The sequence below is a fragment of the Serinus canaria genome, chromosome 1 (genome assembly GCF_022539315.1).
Source record: "Serinus canaria isolate serCan28SL12 chromosome 1, serCan2020, whole genome shotgun sequence".
NCBI lineage: Eukaryota > Metazoa > Chordata > Aves > Passeriformes > Fringillidae > Serinus > Serinus canaria.
The window spans coordinates 113,243,948-113,264,920 of NC_066313.1; positions in this window are offsets into that span (position 1 = coordinate 113,243,948).

Consider the following 20,973-nt stretch of genomic DNA (forward strand, 5'->3'; position numbering starts at 1 on the left):
GTCCCTTCAGTTGTTGTTTTACATGACCTGGTCACGTTTGCTTTGTACTGAAGAGAATTTGCTTTGTCTAATTGAGAGTTTTCATAAATCCTCTGATAACTTTTCAGATCAGAACTCTGAGCTTGGTTCTCTCATCTCTCCCCTGTCTGGATAAATTGGTTCCCTTGTTTACCACCCTAGTCTTGGATAAAACCAAATGCTTAATAAAAAATAATCAGAATCTGATATAATGACAAATGTCTTCTATTTATTTCACATTTTAAAACTTTGTTCTTTCAGATGATTTAATTGCCTCAGACTCCTCACACTTATCAAAGCTCTTGGCACAGACAGTATAACACATTCCAGTCAAATACAATAAAGAGTAAATAATGGTTTTAACAATCTGTAAAATGTAACTGCATTTGTAGGATCTTTTAGCACAAAAATAATTTCATTCCAACCCCCCTGCCATGGGCAGGGACACGTTCCACTAGCCCAGGGTGCTCCAAGCCATGTCCAGGCTGGCCTTGGACACTTCCACAGCTTCCCTAGACAAAGTTCAGGTTTGTAAAGCAACCACACCTTCCTCAGCTCTTCGGGGATGTGGCCCTAAATTCCCAAGTGGAGCAGGAGAAAAGCCTGCTCAAAACCACCAGTGCTGGTTCCACACCATCCCAGGGAATCCATCCTCATGGATCCTCAGCTCCCAGAGCTGCAGGAGCACGGACACACCAAAACCCTGCTGCTTTCTCCCCCCTCAGCCCTTGGCAGGGACACAGGACTTTCTGTGCCACGTAAAAACATCCAGGCTTTAATTGGCCCTCTCCTGAGGGTCCCAGAAAAGTGCATTTCCCTTCACTTCAGAGCACCCCCCACTTCCCTGGAGCTGATTTTCTTCCTGCTCCACTGCCCTGCCCAAAATCAAGACGTCGAGCTCAATCACCCTCCAGCTGCAGCAAGGAAAACAGATTCCATTACCTGCTGGAACTGGGTTAACCCCAGGTATAGGCTGGATTTTTTGGGTTGGTTTTGTTGCTTTTTTTTTTCTTTTTCCCGGGCTGGAAATGATCCATTACTGCATAACAAAACGGAAATTGAAAGCAGTTCCCTTTCCCTTTGCTCCTAAAAAATTGGTGTTTCAGCTCCGGGGAGGAATTCACGGGCCCAATCACAAAGCCTGAGTGTAGCTGCTCTCTAATTAAATTGGAGCAGCTCTATTTTCCAGCAGCAAGAATATTCCTTGGAATGAACCTCCAGGCTGGGGATCTGAGCAGTTCCAATTAGGAGAGCTCTGCTTTGAGCTCTCCCAAGCCCAAACACACAGCGCGGCTTTGTGCCCTCGGCCATTAAACTGGAAATACAAACCCGCTCTCTTGGTGCTTCAAACAAGCTCCAGGAGATGCCTTTCCTGCAGGTTTGAAGTCTCATTCTTCTCGTCAGGTCGGGCTAAATTGGTGATTTCCATGGGTTTTTGATGGAATTAGCAGAGTGGGGTGTGTCCTTTTTGATTAAATGGCTCCATCCCTCATTTGGTTGGGTTTAATTGCTGCAGTAATTAGAGGCTCACAGGAGACCACGCAGGACACTCTGATTCCTTAAAAACAGCACCCACTTTTCCCTGCCTTGCATTCCCTGGCATTTCCACTCCACTGAGGTGATAGATTGCTCCATAAATTTAAGACAAAACTGATCCTAATCGTGGAGAGAAATGTATAAGGAGGCCATTAAGAAAATCAAGCCAGACCCTCCTGTACTTGGCCTTCCTTGCCGTGCAATATCCCAGATGAATGGCACACCTTAATGACCAGCTAATTAAAATTTAATGGACTTGCCATTTCTACTGCCTGTGCTTTATTTGAGCTCAAGGCAGAGCCTCAATTTCCACTTAATTTGGCTGCCTTGGGGGATGTTTTCCATTCAGTAAAGTGACCTAGAACGTGTATTCACTGCTGTTGCTGATGAAAATAAGTTGATAAAACCAAAACCATGGATTTTTCAGCTCTTTCCTTCTGTTTGTTATTGCTGCTGTTCCCAGTTACTTTTTCCCTCCCTCCTTCACTCCTCCAAAGTCCTGTTCCCCTGTAGGAGGAGGAGAAATGTCCCTTAAAACCCCCCAAAACAATCCAGTGGGTGCTGTGCAAGTCATTGGACAGGCTTGCAAACTATTAATAGGAATTGCATTGCTAATTTGATTAACCCCTCATTATCATTATGTGTTAATTACCAGAGCTCTGCCATTGAGGGCTGATCTCAAGCTCTGACAGCAGCAATTCCCTGAGCTCAGCCTGTGGTTGCTGAGTGTGATCAGGGCTTAGCACATTCCTGATTCCTCAGAGATGTGGGGTGGCCGAAGCTGCTGGAACCTCTCCTATGGAAATTCGGTGGGAAAATTGTGGCATTTTGTGTTTTTAGAATCGGTTATTCCTTTTGTAACTCAATCATGGTTCGGTCCAGGTTCCCCCCATGTACTCCCCTCACAATGGTTTCTCCCTATTGGAGCTGCCCCCCCTCCCCTGTCTGTCACAGTAACCACCCCTCTTTATTTCCAGAATTCTCTGGGTCACTCATTCCTTAATTCGATGTATGATTTGCCCCTGGGGTTTTTCCCCTCCCCTGTGTGATCCTCAGTGGCTCAGCTGTAACCCACGCTCCTCCCTGGGTCCTCATTATTGGTTTGCTTTGTGTCCCTCCCATCACACCCACTCCCTTTATCCGTGCCCCCCCTCCAGACCCCTTTGTCGCCTGTCCCTGAACCCACTGGGGGAGAAGATTAAAAGATCCTTGGTACCTATAGGGGTGTCCCTCCTCCTTCCTTTGCTTTGGTACCTCACAGCCGAGATCTGCCTGTGCCACCCATGCCACAGACGGGAGCCACTGCCCAGGGTTCCTGAGGGGATCTGGGAGTGGCACTTGGTGTGGCATCTTCGGCCAGGCCGGGGCACCCAGCCGGGCACCCACACAGGAGAGAGGCTACAGAAAATGAGAATTTACAGTGGAGTCACAGCAAAGAATCCCTGCTGCCAGGGCCTGGGAATGGATCCAAGCAGGAATCGAGGTTTGGATGTTCTCCCTCTGTTGGTGGGATGGGCAATCCCTCAGGAAGGCAAATCCCAGAGGATTGAACTCTGCTTTTACCACCCCAGGGACTCTGGGTGGCCAAGCCAGGGAGCAGCAAAGCTCGTCCCCTCTGGCAAGGGGTGACACGGGGGTGACACCAGGGTCCTCACCAGGGAGCAGCCTGAGCCTCCTGCTCCGTGAGCTCCTCCATCCTGGCACCCAAACAGCTCCAAACACTCCCTGGGCAGCAAAATCCCTTCATCCCCACTTGTCCAAGGGCACGCAGGGCTCTGACATGTCCTGGGCTCACGCTCCAAGGATGGCCCTCAGCCTTGGGGAAGTCTGGGCACTACTGAGGTCTCTTCCCTCAGCCTCTCATCCCTCACAGAAACTTCATTTTTCACATTTTTAACATCCAGAGATGTTCACATTTTTAAACCCCATTTTTTTACATTTTAACCTCATTTTTTCTCATTTTTAACCTCACAGAAACTTCATTTTCACATTTTTACATCCAGAGGTGTCCTGGGGTCACACTCCAAGGATGGCCCTCAGCCTTGGGGAAGTTTTGGGCACTGCTGAGGTCTCTTCCCTCGGCCTCTCATCCCTCATAGAAACTTCATTCTTCACATTTGTAACCTCACAGAAACTTCATTTTTCACATTTTTCACATCCAGAGATGTTCACATATTTAAACCCCATTTTTTTACATTTTTAACCTCATTTTTTCCTATTTTTAACCTCACAGAAACTTCATTTTCCACATTTTTTACATTCAGAGATGTTCACATTTTTAAACCCCATTTTTTTTCCCACCATTTTTAACCTCACAGAAACTTCATTTTTCACATTTTTAACATCCAGAGTTGTTCACATTTTTACATCATTTTTTCCAATTTTTTACCTCATTTTCCCACATTTTTAAATCTCATTTTTTCCACATATTTAAATCTCTTTTTTTTTCCACATTTTTAACCTCACAGAAACTTCATTTTCCACATTTTTAACATCCAGAGATGTTCACATTTTTAACCTAAATTTTTCCACTTTTTAACCTCATTTTTCCACATTTTAAAATCTTTTTTCACATTTTTAACCCTCAGTTTTCCCCATTTTTTACTTCATTTTTCCACATTTCAAAATCTCATTTTTTTTTTCAGATTTTTAACCTCACAGAAAACTTCATTTTTCCCATTTTTAACCCTTGTCTGTTGTGTCTTGCTTCAGGTTGTGTCCACAGGCAGCTGGGAATGAAACCTCCTGCTGCATGTGGGGCTCAGCCAGAGATTTTCTGGCTCTTTAGAAAACTCAAGCTCACTTCTGCATTAATTCTGTGAAACTACGCCTTTAGATAAGTTTGAGATAAGCTCCAAATTCCTTGCACTGTGTCCAAGGTGGCTGCATAATTCCAGAGCAGGTCCTGCAGGAAGCCTGTGATTTATTTTTCAGCAGGAAAAGCAGCCATGTGGAATAATAATTAATCATTTACATCAAACCTGTATTATTATCCAGACTGTTCTAGCAGTGCACCACGACAACAATCTGCTTCTCTTTTATTTCTTGCATTCTGGCCTGGGTACAATAAAAACAATTGTTCAGAACACAGCAAAAGTGAGGTTGTGTCAGTCTGTGAGCTGCAGCATCCATGGAAAGATGATTTCCAGTCATAAACCCAACAGGCCCTCATTCATTCATTCTTTCATTCATTCATTCATTCCTTGCAAATTCCTGCAAACACTTTAGAGGCCTCTTTGGAATCCAGGCAGTGTTTTATTGGCCTGGAATCCTCCAGGGAATGCCATAAATCCATGGAACGTGTGCTACCACTTGTGTCTGGGTCCTGGCCTGGGCTGGGTGTGTGTTTCAGACTCACACAGAAGCTGCTCAGTGCTCTGTGGGTCACAGACATAAAAAGCAGCTCAGATCCATTCATTCATTCTACAAATTAAAATGAGTCTCTCCCTGGGATCAGCTCTGCTCCATTCCCACCTTGCAGTTCATTGTCCCAGCCCAGCTTTAGCCCAGGCACTCCCACCCTGCTTGTTTTTCTCTCTCCAGCCCACGGGGTTTGTGCCCCTGGGCTGAGATTGGGATCATTTGTCCTTGGTGCCCAGCTGGAGCAGGAATTGTTTTGTCTCCCTGCTCTGTGCACAGAGCTCACCATCCCATAATATGAACCCAGACCCACACACTAAAGCAGCACAGAACCTGAAAAATATTGCCACAATTCAATCAACTATTCAGCTTTAGGCACAGGCTTAGAATTCATTGGCATGAGCGGGATTTAAGCACACACTTAAACCTGAGCACGAGCCCAAAGCCTCGTCCTGCTGGCCAGGAACCAGCCTGGATCCCCTGGGGATGGGGGAGCAGCCCTGGGGCTTCTGCTGGGAGAGCTGGACCTGCCCCAGCCCAGAGCCCCCCAGGCACAGCGTGGGGATTGGGATTGGGAGTGGGATTGGGATTGGGATTGGGATTGGGATTGGGATTGGGATTGGGATTGGGCCCCACAGGTGATTTCCCACCTGCAGAGCTGCCCCAGCCCTGGAGGAGCTGGAGCTGCTGCAGAGAGCCCAGAGGAGGCTCCAGGATGGGCAGAGGGCTGGAGCAGCTCTGCTGGGAGGAAAGGCTGGCACAGCTGGCATTGCTCACCTGCACAGGAGAAGCTTTGGGCTGAGCTCAGGGTGGCCTTGCAGGGCCTGGAGGAGCCCCAGGAAAGCTGGAGAGAGACAATTCCCAGGGGATGCAGGGACAGCAGCCAGGGAATGGCTCCCAGTGCCAGAGGGCAGGGCTGGCTGGGATCTTGGCAATGAGGAATTGTTCCCTGGCAGGGTGGGCAGGGCTGGGATGGAATTCCATCCCTGGATCCCTGGCAGTGCCCAAGGCCAGGTTGGACACTGGGGCTGGAGCAGCCTGGCACAGTGGGAGGTGTCCCTGCCATGGCAGGGCTGGGAACAAGATGATCTTTGGTGTCCCCTGCAATCCAAACCATTCTATGACTGTTTCTAATTCAGGTCCATGGTTTTCTGCTCACGGATTTCTTTCTATCCCTGGAATAGTCTCCACTCCTGAGCTCCAGCTGCCTCCCAAACGCCTTCTGAGCTGGAATCTCACACACAGAGCTCCCACATGATGGTAAAACCTCTCAGTCATCTTTTCTCAGGCCAAACTGTTCTGTCTGGATCCCTGCCCTGACAAGCACAGGGATCACAGAGGTTTGGGAAACTCCCATTTTTTTTTTTTTTCAGGGTGGTAGAATATCACTGCTTTTCCAGGAAAAAGCAAACGCATTTATGAGTCTGGAACGTTGGTCTGGAGAATGTGGTTTTGACAATGGAGATGATCAAAAGGAAAATAAAACAGCAAAACCCCTCTGTGGGGTACTTTTCTCCTGTAGGTAATCATCAGTGACTCTTGGGACATTCCCTAAAAAGTTTCCATGCTTTTCCTCAGGAAAACTTTGGAAAATTCCCATTTGTGGCTCTGCATAGAGCAGGATCTCCCTCACCAGAGCTGCAGCTACAATGACATTTCCTGCTCTTTCTGCATTTTTCCCACTTATTCCTTTAAATGCCTCAGGCTCTCCAGTGAGGGAAGCATCCTCTCCTCCAGCACCTCTTTTCCTGCAGGAAACCTTCCCAACAACTTGAAGAGGGAATCTGTAGATCCCAATGATGCTTTGAGAAGGCTGAGCTTTAGGAGAAGCTGGGCAGAGCTAAAGAATAAAGCAGGGATTTATCCAAGGATCTCCTGCATGGACCCACCTTGGGCAGCACCAGAGCCCAGCCAGGGCTGCACCCAAGATGACCCAAAATGGCCCCAAAATGAACCAAAACGGTCCCAAAATGAACCCAAGATGACCCAAAATGGCCCCAAAATGGACCCAAGATGACCCAAAATGGCCCCAAAGTGCCCGGCCGGGCACGGGGTCTCTCCCTGGGATCAGCTCTGCTCCATTCCCACCTTGCAGTTCATTGTCCCAGCCCAGCTTTAGCCCAGGCACTCCCACCCTGCTTGTTTTTCTCTCTCCAGCCCACGGGGTTTGTGCTCCTGGCCTGAGATTGGGATCATTTGTCCTTGGTGCCCAGCTGGAGCAGGAATTGTTTTGTCTCCCTGCTCTGTGCACAGAGCTCTCCATCCCATAATATGAACCCAGACCCACACACTAAATCAGCACAGAATGTGAAAAATAGAAAAGCTCAAACCTGAGCCATCACCAAGGGGTGTTAGCTGGAACAGCAGTGGGATACTCAAGCCCAAAATCTGCTCCTTCCCCCTTTCTCTCCCCAGTTTCTTTGGCTTTTCCATGAATTTTTGTATTTTTGCCCTACAGCAGCTCCCAGGAGTGTTTGAATTTCCTGTTACAAAACTCCCTCAGGTCTGGGTGTGGCATTCACCCTCCTGAGGATTTCCAGCAGTGACAAAGGAGAATTTTTGGCAGAGCTGCTGAGGGGGTCATTCCATGGATTCTGGATCCAATGGGACATTGACATTACCACAGGAACTGGCGAGGAACTGCTGAGGAAATGTCCATTAATTTCCCATCTGAATGATCACTGCCTAGCACAACATAAATGTCATAAATCACCCCCTTAATCTTGAGCAGAAGTGACTGCTCTGAAAGGAGCCTTTTGTCCGGGGCCCAGCGGGTTTGAGACGTGAAGAAAGGACTCGTAAAAAAAAGGGAGAAAATTCCCTTGAAACGGGAGTTTGGCTTTGGCCCTCCCAGAGCAACAGTCGGTCTGCTGAAATATCTGAAGGGTGTTTTGTGTTGTTCTTTTTTTATGGAGCAATAAACCACAGCGAGCTTCCAGCCTGTGGTGTCTCAGAGAAATTGTTGGGCCTGGAAATCACATGGCTGAGCGGGCAGAAACGTTTGGCACCGCACCCGAGCTCGCCAGACAAATGAGCGAAGAAAGGAGAATTTCTTACACAAGTGGAACCCAATTAAGGTCAGAAAAAAAAGCTTGTCACATTTATGGTTCAATTTGTCTCGGGGAAAAGTGCAGGACTGACCCTTTCTTGTACTTTCTGGGTGAGTTCATTAAGAAATCCACTGGTTAAATTTGTTTTACGGTCAGGGGCACGTCCGCAGTTCTAAATCCGAGTCAAGGGTGGAGCTGGAGTGGCAGAACTGCTGAAAAACACAGGAATTACTGGATCAATCACTCCAGAGATCCAGGTGATCAACTAAATTGATTGATTCATCGATTCTCTACATTGATCCAGAACTAAAATCAACAGCAGACCAGGAGATTTAAGAGGGACAGAGGAGGGTCCGAAGCTCTCTGAAGGCCACAAAGTGGGATTTGTTTCAGAGTTTGGCCATTTCTTGGGCTGCTTTATCAGAGAATTAATTAGGTTGGAAAAGACCTCTGGGATCATCAATCCCAACCTTTCTGTACTTATTTAAACCACTTGATAGCCCGATATCTCTTTTGGGGTTTTATGCTGTCAGCCACTTAAATCCCTGAGTAATTCTGATCCCGTGTTTGGACAATCTCATCTAAGATGCAAAATTAATGAACACCAAACATTTCCAGCGGCCAGAAGAGGTGTATTTACATATTTTCTTAAAAATACTTTCCTGCAAAAGTTGTGGATTTTCCACAGAATAAAAAGAAAAACAAAGGGTTTGTGAAAAGGAATTTAAAACCAGTTTCATTCTTCGCTTCATGCAAAGGGTGCTAGGGGTCAAAGGGAGCAAATCCCTGGAATAAGATGAATTTGAGTAAATAACTCAGCATTTCCACATCACTTCCCCTGTTTAACTTTTCCTGCAGGAGTGCTGGAATTGCTGGGCATTCTTATTATTGTAACACCCCAGTGGTGCCTGGCCTGGTTCACCAGGAGGAGGATAATTGTTTTCTTTCAGTGTAATTACTGGCACGGGTTGTATTTGATCACTCTTCAAGACTTTCTTCTCTTTTGGAGAAGTTCCTTGTAAAGTTTTATGGACTCTGCTTTAATTGTCCCTGCTTGGTTCTAGGTTGATTGGTTTGATTCATTTCTTTCCAGTTTGGGAAGGGCTTTTTTAGCTTTTCTTTTTTTCCTTTTTTCTTTTAATGGAGGATTGGTTTCGGACTCTGATTCTCTGATTTCACACAGTTGCACCTTTGCAATTGTTCTGAAGTTGTTTGGAATTGCTACATTTAGAATGGTTTGGGTTGGAAATAAAACTTAAGGATCATTTAATTCCAACCCCCAACAGCTTCCACTATCCCAGGTTCCTCCAAGCCTCGTCCACCCTGACCTGGGATATTCCAGGGATCCAGGGGCAGCCACAGCTTCTCCAGGAAATCTTTTCCAGGGTCTCACCACCCTCACAATAAAAGAAGAAAACAAGGAAATAAATTCAATGTCAGGCATGGGGAACCACAGGAGATTTCCATTTTAAGGTGCAGGGTTTGCATCCTTCCCCACTTTCCCTCAGTGTCCCTTCCCATGAGGATCAGCTTTCCTGGCATGGATCACCTGAAGAAACAAGGACCCAATCCCAAACCTGCCAAAGGGATGAAGAATCCTATCAAAATATCTGTCACAGCCTTTGACAACTTTTTCTGAAGCCCTCAGAGCAAGTGCTTTGGGAAAAGCTCAACTTCCCCCCAACCTCCCAGGAGGAGGAACCAAAGGAGCCAAGAGTGAAGGAATTTTGAGGTCATGTGTCTTTTTTCCTGAAAAATGGCTCATGGAACACCAGCTTGCTTCCCCAGGAGATGAGAGCCAGAGGAATACTGAGTTCCTGCCAAGGTTTAGCAATCCCTTCCTCTGAGTTATGGTGCTTGGAGGTCAGGGATGAGGAGCAGTCACAAGGACATGGCAGTTTTAAGATCCAGCTAATTATTCCTGCCACTTAATTAGGAATAAAATCAGGGAGCTGGATGTCATTAGGAAGGAGAGTATTTCTCTGTGTTTGGCTGCCGGAACACTCCCTTATAGATCTGGCAAGCTGCAGGGTGTCACACTTTGGAAAACTCTTCCATGCAAGCTCAAAAGTTATTTTTAGAACTTTCTTCCCATTTATGACAGATTTGTGCTTCCTGTTTTTCCTTCAGAGTTGGCTCAGAGCAGTGCCCTGAACCCAAAAGCAGATGGACATTGTCAGTCCTGTGAGCAGCCCCTGGAATTCTCTGGAACCTTTGGGAGAGCTGCTGGGCTCAACCTGAAATCAGCTGCACTTGTGGAAAACTTTCCATCCCTGGAAGTGCTCAAGGACAGGTTCTGATGGCTCAGGTTTGAGCTTTTCTGTTTTTCAGGTTCTGTGCTGCTTTGGTGTGTGGGTCTGGATTCATATTATGGGATGGAGAGCTCTGTGCACAGAGCAGGGAGACAAAACAATTCCTGCTCCAGCTGGGCACCAAGGACAAATGATCCCAATCTCAGGCCAGGAGCACAAACCCCGTGGGCTGGAGAGAGAAAAACAAGCAGGGTGGGAGTGCCTGGGCTAAAGCTGGGCTGGGACAATGAACTGCAAGGTGGGAATGGAGCAGAGCTGATCCCAGGGAGAGACCCCGTGCCCGGCCGGGCATTTTGGGTCATCTTGGGTCCATTTTGGGACCATTTGGTTCATCTTGGGTTCATTTTGGGGCCATTTTGGTTCATCTTGGGTCCATTTTGGGGCCATTTTGGGTCAGCTCTGGTGCTGCCCAAGGTGGGTCCATGCAGGAGATCCTTGGAATCAATCCCTGCTTTATTCTGGGACTCTGCCCAGCCTCTGCTCTGGGCCAGCCTGCACAAGGCATCACTGGATGGGGCTTGGAGGAACCTGGCCTGGCTCTGCTGGGAGGAAAGGCTGGCACAGCTGGCATTGCTCACCTGCACAGGAGAAGCTTTGGGCTGAGCTCAGGGTGGCCTTGCAGGGCCTGGAGGAGCCCCAGGAAAGCTGGAGAGAGACAATTCCCAGGGGATGCAGGGACAGCAGCCAGGGAATGGCTTCAAAGTAAAAAATTCCAAGTTTAGGTGGGATGCAGGGCAAGAATTGTTCCCTGGCAGGGTGGGCAGGGCTGGGATGGAATTCCATCCCTGGATCCCTGGCAGTGCCCAAGGCCAGGTTGGACACTGGGGCTGGAGCAGCCTGGCACAGTGGGAGGTATCCCTGCCATGGCAGGGCTGGCACTGGGTGAGCTTTAATGTCCCTTCCAACCAAACCATCCCAAAATTCCGTGATGTTCCCTCTTGCAAGCCCCAAATTCTGCTGGCTCCAAGACCTGGGTGACTTTTTGGAGCACCCCCCACCCTGGTGGCCTCATCCCTGTGAGAAACGAGGCCACCTCAGCTCCTCATCCCTGCCTGGTGTGCTGATTTCTGATCTGATTTCACCAGTGGAAGAACTCAGCAGCTCCACAGCCCAGCTGAGCTGGGTTTGAGTTATAAAATGTTAAAAACACCAATTCCTAACCAAAAAAAAAAAAAAAAAAACAACTAAAAAAAAAACTAAAAAATTTAACTTTTTTTTACTCTGAGTAAAGGCCTTGGAGAGGAGAACAGTAACACTCTGTGGACTGAGGGGAGTTGTTAAACCCAAACACACTTCAGACAGAGCTCATAAAATCCTGCCTGATTTTATTTGTTTATTGTAAAATTCCAGGAAAAACGGGCTCACCTTTGGGCATTTGGAAAGGTAAGGCAGCCTGAGGTGTGAAAGCCGCTGTCAGAAATCTCATTAAGACATTATTTACTCCTTCAAAATGAATTTACATTGATCTTTTGAAACTCTTGCTAACCACAAATGCATTAAAACTAAACAGTCTTCATTTACTGAGAAATAAATGTGTCAGCAAAACCTTGACTTTTGGCCAATGCTGCTCTGCCTTTTAATTCACAGGAGCCCAGTGCTAAACAGTTTATGGCTTGTTGTGTTAATTTAATTGTTGATATACTTCCTTCCTGCAATCATTTGCAAAATAATTATCTTGAAAAATATACATTGTTAAAGAACCTCTTTCAAAATTGTGGCAGTGCTGGGAGATATTCACCAAAATTGGTTTTTTCTGCACATTAAACATTGTTTTAAAAAATTTAACAGAAGAGTCAGGTAAAACATATTGAAATAAATCTGACTTTTCATCCAGTTTCTATAGAGTTTTGGAGGGGTTTTTTGCAGTGTCTGCATTCTTTAGAATTTAAATCAATAACTTAATTTTACATTAACTGTTCCAGACCATGTTCTAAAAAATAATTGAGATTTATTTGTTTGATAACTTTACAAGACATTTAAAATATCAGTGTGAACACCTGATCCAAAGGCAGAGTTTCCCAGGTCACTTCACTTCATCTTGGGACTAAACTTTGGTTGCACCAAAAAATCCAAGCCAAAAGGGCAAAGAGAAATTGTACAGCTCTGGGATTTGGCACTGTCCCTTCTTCCCAAGGATGCCCCGTGGGGACAGCCTGGAGCTGGAGTGGAGGAAAAGCCTGGCTGGGCTGGGAGGGGCCGCTCCAAGGGGCACCTGGATGATCCCAAAATTGCAATCAGAGCTCCTTGCTGTGCCTGGGGAAGTCATTCCTTCAATCCCTGGCTTTGGGGTAGGAGGAAGGGTGGGGAGACCAGGCAAGGATGGACAGCTGAGGATCCAAGATCTTCCCAGGGATTGATTTGAGCCCAAGCACCTGAGACTCTTCAAACTTCATTTTTGTGGAATCCCAGAATGGTTTGGGCTGGAAGGGACCTCAGAGCCCACCCAGTGCCACCCCTGCCATGGCAGGGACACCTCCCACTGTGCCAGGCTGCTCCAGCCCCAGTGTCCAGCCTGGCCTTGGGCACTGCCAGGGATCCAGGGATGGAATTCCATCCCAGCCCTGCCCACCCTGCCAGGGAACAATTCCTCATTGCCAAGATCCCACCCAGCCCTGCCCTCTGGCACTGGGAGCCATTCCCTGGCTGCTGTCCCTGCATCCCCTGGGAATTGTCTCTCTCCAGCTTTCCTGGGGCTCCTTCAGGCCACCCCAAAGCTTCTCCAGGTGAGCAATCCCAGTTCCCTCAGCCTTTCCCCATTTCAAGTTGTGAGTGACAGAAACTCAGCACTCAAAGCCATTCCACAAAAACTCTTTTATTTCTTGGGCAGGCTGGGGCCCAGCAGAAAGTCTGGAGCAGATTTCCAAGAAATCTCAGGATGAGATCTCATGTTGGGAATTAACACCTCCAGATCTGGCAGGGTAAATAAAAGATGGAGCTGGTTTTGTTCTGGTGGAGAGAACTGCCAAAGACACAATAATTATGTCCCTAACAAAGCTTTTATACTTTTTGCCACAGCACACAGAAGGGAAAATTCCTGTTGGACACCTTTTCCCAAAAGCAGGAATTTGGGCTGCCAGGAGAAGCTGGAAACTGCTCAGGTTGAGAGGGGCCTGTATCCAATGGCTTTGGGGATACTTAAATATCCTAAATCCTTGGATTCCCCAGTTTCTGCTGCTTTTAATTCAGCTTGGAAGCTCTTTCCTGGATCTGACTGATGTTTAGCACATTCCCAAGGCCTCAAACCAATGTTTTATTGAGATATTTTTGGAATGAATACGTGTGAGGAGAATGTCTATGGAATACTTTCCTGGTGCCTCTCCACTTGTGGGAGCTCAGCCCATCCCTCCTGATGTCCAGAGCTACCCAGAGAACCCTTGGGGGCTCGGGGGTCTTGGAATGTTGCCAGAAGCACTTGGTGGATGGATTCTGATCCATCTGGGGATGTGCCACCTGTGTGTGAGGAGATGGAACCTGTGGGAATCACTGGGGTGGGAATGGTGAAGGGAAGACACAATTATAGGGTAAATCCCAGATTTTGGGTTTGGGTACAGGGGGGTTGTGGAGACAAGATGGAGCAGTCAGGGCGTGTCACAAGGCTCTTCTTTCTTCTTCTTGCCATCCATCTCCTGCTGTGGTGTTGGCACTTGGGGATTGCTCTGGGGTGAGGGTGCACTTGGTGACGAGGGTGACAGGTATTGGGGATAAAAGGTAAATCTGATATCCGTAGTTTTTGTTATAAAAGCTGTGCCCGCCTTGGGGGTGGTCAGAGCGCCTTTGGCTGCCCTGCTGGTCAGATCCAGGTCGGGCAGAGAAGGGACTTTGTAGGTAAGAAACAATAAACAATTCTGGAGACCGAAAAATCCCAGAGTGCAGACTCATCTTTTGGGGCCCAGCGTGCCAGAACCATCCTGAGCGTGGGTGGGAGCAGAGAGGGACAGCCCAACCCCATATCCACTAGGGAATACTGAGTGAATATGTATATTTTTCTTTCCTCTAGACATGAATCCCAAGATTCCCTTTCCAACCCCAGAAATTCTGTATTTGTTTGTTTCTTATGCTGATTTCTAATCCAGCATTGCCAAAGTCCCTCAGAAACTTTGGGAATCCTTCTGTGCTATGGAACACTGACTGTATCCAGACATCCATATTTGTCCTTTCCTTAAGACACCAGTGCTGGAATTCCTTTTCCAAACCCAGAAATTGGATATTTTTTTTATTGTTTGTACTGATTTGTAATGCAGCATTCCCAAAATCCCTCAGAGACCTGGGAATTCCCCCTGTGCCAGGGAATACTGGCTGTATTTAAAGGTATTTATTTGTTCTTTCCTCTAGACATGAATCCCAAGATTCCCTTTCCAAACCCAGAAATTCCATATTCATTTATTGTTCACGCTGATTTCTAATCCAGCATTCCCAAACTTGGGAATTCCCTCTGTACTTTGGAATGCTGATTGTATCCAGAGGAATGTATTTGTTCTTTCCTGTAAAATCCGTGCCATGATTCCCTTTCCAAACCCAGAAAGAGTTTGATTATTTATTTATTTGTTTGAAATGTGTTTATTTCTAATGCTGATTTCTGCTCCAGCATTCCCAAAGTCCCTCAGAAAGTTGGGAATGCAGGTGGAAATCCAAACTTTGCATTGCTCAAGGGTGGTGAGGCACAGGTCATTGGAAATCACATTTTTGCCCAGTTAAGAGGCAGTCATGGATTATGGACCTGCTTGGAAGCAGAGATGAAAACACTTGGGAAAATCAAAGGAATTAAAATGTAAATTCTTGGAATTTGATAATAAATAACAATAAAGTTATTGTTAATAATAATTTAAAGTTGATAATAATTTAATAATAATGTTATTGGATTATTCCAAAGCTGCCCCCCCATTTCTGCTGGATAAAAGCTTAGGGAATAAACTCAGCTCTGGTACCTTCCCACGTTTTAGAGGAAGAAGTTTCCCAGGGAGCAGAAAGAATTTAAGGAATATTTTTATCATTTCCTGCTTGGTCACAATGATCTTGGACATGTCCAGAGTGTCCCATGTCCTGCAAAGAGACTTTTCTAGAAAGTCCAGCAAGGACAGGTTGTTCTGTGACATCTCCAATCGTCTGGAATTACAAATATTGATAAGGGTTTGGCTTCTGGGGTCTGGATCTGCTCCTAAATCACTCCTGGTTATTCTTTTAAAGGTCCAGAGCACAAGGAAAAGGCCAGCAGGAAGGAAAGTTCAGCTTCTCCTGGCAGTTTGGTTCTAGGAATAAAAAAATAATTAAAATATTAAATTAATATTCTGAATTAGAGCTCTACAAAGGAGGAATTTCTCCTTGGAAAGGATGGTCAGGCCTTGGAGGGGCTGCCAGGGAGGTTGGGAGTCCCCATCCATCCCTGGAGGTGTCCAAGGAATGACTGGATCATGGACTGGGAGATTCATGGAATGCGTTGAGTTGGAAAGGACCCACCAGGATCACAGAGTCCAACTCCTGGCATAAAATGTTAATGATTTTATTAGAAATAATATGAATAATAATAATGCTAATTCTAATAATAATGCTAATAATAATAATGCTAATAATAATAATAATAACAATAATAATAATAGTAATAGTATAATGGGTGTGGCACTCATTGCTCTGGGCTGGGTGACAGCATGGGGATCAGTCACAGGTTGGACTCAGTGATCTTGGAGATCTTTTACAACCTCAGTGATCCTGTGATAAATAGAATAAAATATAATATCTAAACATAATAAGTATAATAAATATAACAAATATAATAAACATAAAATTCTAAAATAAAATAAAAAATAGCTCAATATTTAGATAATATATATTTAAGTAATAGATAATATATAATTTAAAAATAATATAGAATAATATTAAAATACAATAAAAGAGCAATATTTTCTTTCCTAGCTCTATGTCAAATAACCATTCCTTTCCCTCCATTCCCATTCCCCACAACGTGGGGATCAGTCACAGGTTGGACCCAACGATCTTGGAGATCTTTTACAACCTCAATGATGCTGTGATAAATAGAATAAAATATAATATTTAAACATAATAAATATAAAAATTTAATAAACATAAAATCATAAAATAAAATAAAATAATAAAACAATATAGCTCAATATTTAGATAATATATATTTAAATAATATATAATATATTAAAATATATAATTTTAAAATAATATAGAACAGTATTCAAATACAATAAACCAGCAGTATTTTCTTTCCTAGCTCTGTGTGAAATACCCATTCCTTTCCCTCCATTCCCATTCCCCACAACGTGGGGATCAGTCACAGGTTGGACCCAATGATCCTGGAGCTCTTTTCCATCCTCACTGATCCTGTGATAAATATAAATGAAAAAAGTAATAATAAATTGAAAATAATAAATAAAAAATTTAAATAGAATAAATAGAAAACAGAAACACATAGCTCAATATATAGATAATATATAATATTAAAATAATAGATAATATCAAAATAATGTATAATTTTAAAATAATATATAATAACATTAAAATACAATAAAACAGCAGTATTTTCTTTCCTAGCTCTGTGTCAAATAACTCATTCCTTTCCTCCATTCCCAACCCCATTCCCAATCCATCCATTCCCATCCCATCTATTCCAATCCCATTCCATTCCCAGTCCCATTCCAGCCCATCCCAGTCCCAATCCCAGTCCCATCCAGTCCCAATCCCGTCCCACCCATTCCCATCCCATTCCCAATCCCATTCCCATTCCCAATCCCATTCCCATCCATCCCATTCCCAATCCCACATTCCAATCCCAATCCCAATCGCATCCATCATCCCATTCCCAATCCCATCCATTCCCATCCATTCCCAACCCATCCCATCCCATCCCATTCCATCCAACCATTCCCATCCATCCCAATCCCATCGCAATCCCATTCCATCCATTCCCATCCATTCCAATCCCAATCCACAATCCCATTCCCATTCCCAATCCCATTCCCAATCCCATTCCCAATCCCATTCCCAATTCCATTCCCAATCCCATTCCCATTCCCAATCCCATTCCCAATCCCATTCCCATTCCCATTCCCATTCCCAATCCCATTCCCATTCCCAATCCCATTCCCATTCCCATCCCAGCCCTGCCTCGATAACCCCAAATCACAAACACGTCCCTCAGCTGTCAGCAAAGTGCTAAAACCCTCCCTCATTAGCAGCCATCATTCAATTAAGAGAATCAAGGGTGACCTCGGGGTTGATTGGGGCTGGCTTTGCTTCCCACATTCCCACCATTCCAGATGGGATGGATGGAGGGAGGAGATGTGGGCTGGGGGAGGTCCCTCCTTCCCTGCTAATGGCAGCGAGGTTCATCTCCCCAGCCCGGGCTGATCTAGCCCAGAGTGCTTTCCTGGGGATTTATGGCTCACATTAGGGCTGGATCTCATTAAAAATTTACCTGTGGTCAGGGGGGGATGCACAACCAGCGATCAGCTCGGGGATTTATCCCTCAGAATCCACCCAGGGCCGTTCCTGTCCTGCCTCTGGGTGCTCCAAGATGGGATTCACCTGGAGCTGCCCAGGTGAGGCAGTGCTGTGGTTCTATCCAGCTGGTCTCCAGGAGCATTTGGCTTTGGTTTTATTTGGAGATCTCAGTGGTTTCTCCCCAAATCTGAATAATTTATTACCTATGTTCTCAGCCCTGATTTGGTCCCACAGTGTCTTTGGGATGAAAATTCCAGGAGCCAGCTGTTGCTCAGCCTGATGGAAAAATTCACTTCCCATTTTCTCCAGGATTTCCTGGAGAAATAATTGGATTTTTCTCTCCCTCAGGTGTGCACAGCATCAACCAGAAAGGACCAGTCAGGAGACGAGTTAACATTCCAAGGGGAATCCATGCGTTCCCTACTGGGATCTGGGAAAATGCTCTCCCTGAGCCTCACCTTGCCAGGATCATTCCTTGGGACAAAACTGCACCAGCCCAGAGGCAGAACCCATCCCCAGTGCCCCATTCTGACCCCTCCACAGGGAAATTCCCACTTGGATCCTTCCATGGCACTCTTCCCATCATCAGGATCAGTAAATGACTCCCCAGCACTCCATCAATTAATTGGCCCCTGTGGGAAAAGGGAGGGAAGGAGAAGCTGAAAAGGGGTGGGAGAATTGGGAATTCCACAAGGGTTGTCCCTTTCCAGGGGCTCCAGCTTGGACAAGTTCTACACTCCCAAAAATTCAGTCTAAAAACCAAACATATAAATCCATATGGAATTTTAAAGGTTGTTTTAATAATATGCAAATGGGATGAAGAGTTCCTCCTCTTTCCTGATTTTTTAAACGTAGATTGACACAAATTCCTCCTCTTTCCTGATGCTTTGACACAAAAATATGATTGTGAAAGGAAAATGTTTTTCTTTCGGTGTCATAAATGACTTCCAACTCAAATATCTTCATTAAACCCTTTATTTTTTGTGACAATTAGGCTTTATTTGGAGCAAGGAGGGATTCTATGTTTGAGGTAGAGGAAATCATTAAAAACTTGGGACAGGAATGTAAATATTTACAGGGCATGAGGAGCTGAATTTCTTTGTTGTAGGTTTGAGGTCATTATTAAATATTGCCTGGGTCACATGGAATATCCAAGGTTTCATCCCTGAGGCACTTTTTATATCAGGAGCATTTTTTACCTCATGGAAACACATCCAGAACTTTTTTCTGTCTTGGTTTGGGATACAGAGCAGGAATAATGTCACTGAGTTAAGAGCATGAGGCTCCCAGTAAGATTATTCCCTTTGGGATTGGATGTATATTCCTTAAGGAACCTGCCTTTAACTCTGCTAATAATTCATCTTTAATGCCCTGGCTGTCCTTCCTTGTTCAGTGGGATTCTCCAACAAATGGTGCTCAGAAAAAATGACATTTTGTTCCTTCTGTGATGGAAGGGACTAATTTCAGTAAGTTCTTCCTGGAATTCTTGCACAAAAATAGAAAATCTCCTTCAAAAATCCACAACTTTGAAAGAAACTTTCTCTTTAATGACACCCAAATAATCAGAGATTGGTTATCAAATACAGGGATTTTAAGGATCACCCAGTTCTTCCTCCTGCCATGGCAGGAACACCTCCCACTGTGCCAGGCTGCTCCAGCCCCAGTGTCCAACCTGGCCTTGGGCACTGCCAGGGATCCAGGGGCAGCCCCAGCTGCTCTGGCCAAGAACTATTATTATTATTATTATTATTATTATTATTATTATTATTATTATTATTATTATTATTATTATTATTATTATTATTATCATCATCATCATCATCATCATCATCATCATCATCATCATCATTATCATCATCATCATCATTATTATCTTGACAGGGTTTCCTTATTAATAAAATCTCTATGCAGGGAAGTTTTGCCTTCCCAGGATCTTGGATTTTATCCAATTCTGTGCTTCCAGCAGGAAGGAAGATCCATGAGGGGCTCCAGCTCTGCTGGGCAGGATCACCACGATCCCACAGCTCTGGGAGAGCTGGGAATGTTCACCTGGAGAGGAGAATCCAGGGAAAGCTCAGAGCCCCTGGCAGGGCCTGAAGGGGCTCCAGGAGAGCTCAGAGGGACTGGGGACAAGGATGGAGGGACAGGAGCCAGGGAATGGCTTCAAATAGGATTTGATGGAATCTTGGGAATGAGGGATTGTTCCCTGGCAGGGTGGGGATGGGCTTAGATGTATCAGTTTCTCTGGGTCAGGATTGAAGGCACTCCAGATGGTGTTTCATGTTCAGATTTAAGTCTTTATTATTTCTTATCAGTAAAACAGTCTCACTACTGTGAGTTCTGCACCTTTTCATTGGAAGGCACAAAATGGCCACAATCTCTTCTTCCAAGGATTTTTAAGACCAAACCATCCAATGAGGAACTGACACCTGGATTATTTTTCCTTTTACCCCAATAACTGATCCCACAGAGCTGCCATGGGGACTTTTCTGCCCAATTACAAAATGCCAACCCAAACCCATGGAGAAGGAGGAAGAAGAAGGTGAAGAAGGAACCCAGGACCACACCCTGTGCCCTCCATCTTGCTTCCATCCACAACCCACTAAAAACCCCAAACCCTCAATTTCTCACCCAGTCACACACCTGCACTGCTCTCTAGAATCTGTTTCACACTTTTGGGGATTCCAGTCTGTCTTGGAGTCTGGGAAACTTTCTCCATGAATGAGGGTCAGAGTCAGAGCTGCCCTGGGGGTCAGGGCACCCCAGAGCAGACAGGGAAATATTCCCAGTGCTCTGGGTTTGCACAGAGATGGAATTGCCAGAGCAGCTGGGGCTGCCCCTGGATCCCTGGCAGTGCCCAAGGCCAGGTTGGACACTGGGGCTGGAGCAGCCTGGCACAGTGGGAGGTGTCCCTGCCATGGCAGGGCTGGCACTGGGTGGGCTGTGAGATCCCTTCCAACCCAACCCATTCCATGATCTGGGCACTGCCAAGGGATTGCCCTCACTGCCCAACCCTTCCACAGCCCCTCCAAGCCGAGGAATCCAACTCTGGATCACAATTCCCAACTTGAGGGGCAGAAAACTCATGGAAATCCCAAAGATCCTCACTGAGGTCTCTCCTCCCTGGCAGCTCCTTCCTGCCCCACATTCCCAGGGCTCATTCCAGACTCCTGGAATACTCCAAGGAAATTCTTGGGAGCATTCCCTGCGCTCCAATATCCCCTGAAGCTTTCAGA